Below are 547 nucleotides of genomic sequence, written 5' to 3' on the forward strand. Positions count from 1 at the left end.
AAGGAAAGGAAAGGAAAGGAAAGGAAAGGAAAGGAAAGGAAAGGAAAAGATTCAAAGTATGGTCTTACAAGTAGGTGGTTTATAAACAAGTGCAATATTTTGCTAAGGCTTTCAAGGTTAACAGGTTTTCTAGCCTTGTGGAATATTATTGAATCAATAGAATTGTCTTAATGGTTTTTGTGTGTGTGTGTGTGTGTGTGTGTGTGTGTGTGTGTGTAGTCCTTGCCATATAACTCCTTTTTGTGACTGTGTCTACTTGTAGGATTTTTTAAAAATTCAGTTATTTTTAACATTGAAAAAAGAAAAAGAGATACATCCTGGAATTTTTATGCACTGGTTAGAAAATTTCCTAGCCATAAAAGCCTTTTCACAAACAGGCAGGTAGTATTTTCAACACTCTCCCACCCTTACCCTTAATAGCACTTCTGGTACACCAGTAGTTTTTACTAGTCAACAACTAGCTAAAGACGTTATGCTCCAAACTCTGTCTACAGACATCCTTCCTCTTCTGACTGCTCATTGCCACTTAATGGCATCCTGGTAGCTG

Source organism: Vombatus ursinus, unplaced genomic scaffold (assembly GCF_900497805.2).
Source record: "Vombatus ursinus unplaced genomic scaffold, bare-nosed wombat genome assembly UNPS02014775.1, whole genome shotgun sequence".
Taxonomy (NCBI): domain Eukaryota; kingdom Metazoa; phylum Chordata; class Mammalia; order Diprotodontia; family Vombatidae; genus Vombatus; species Vombatus ursinus.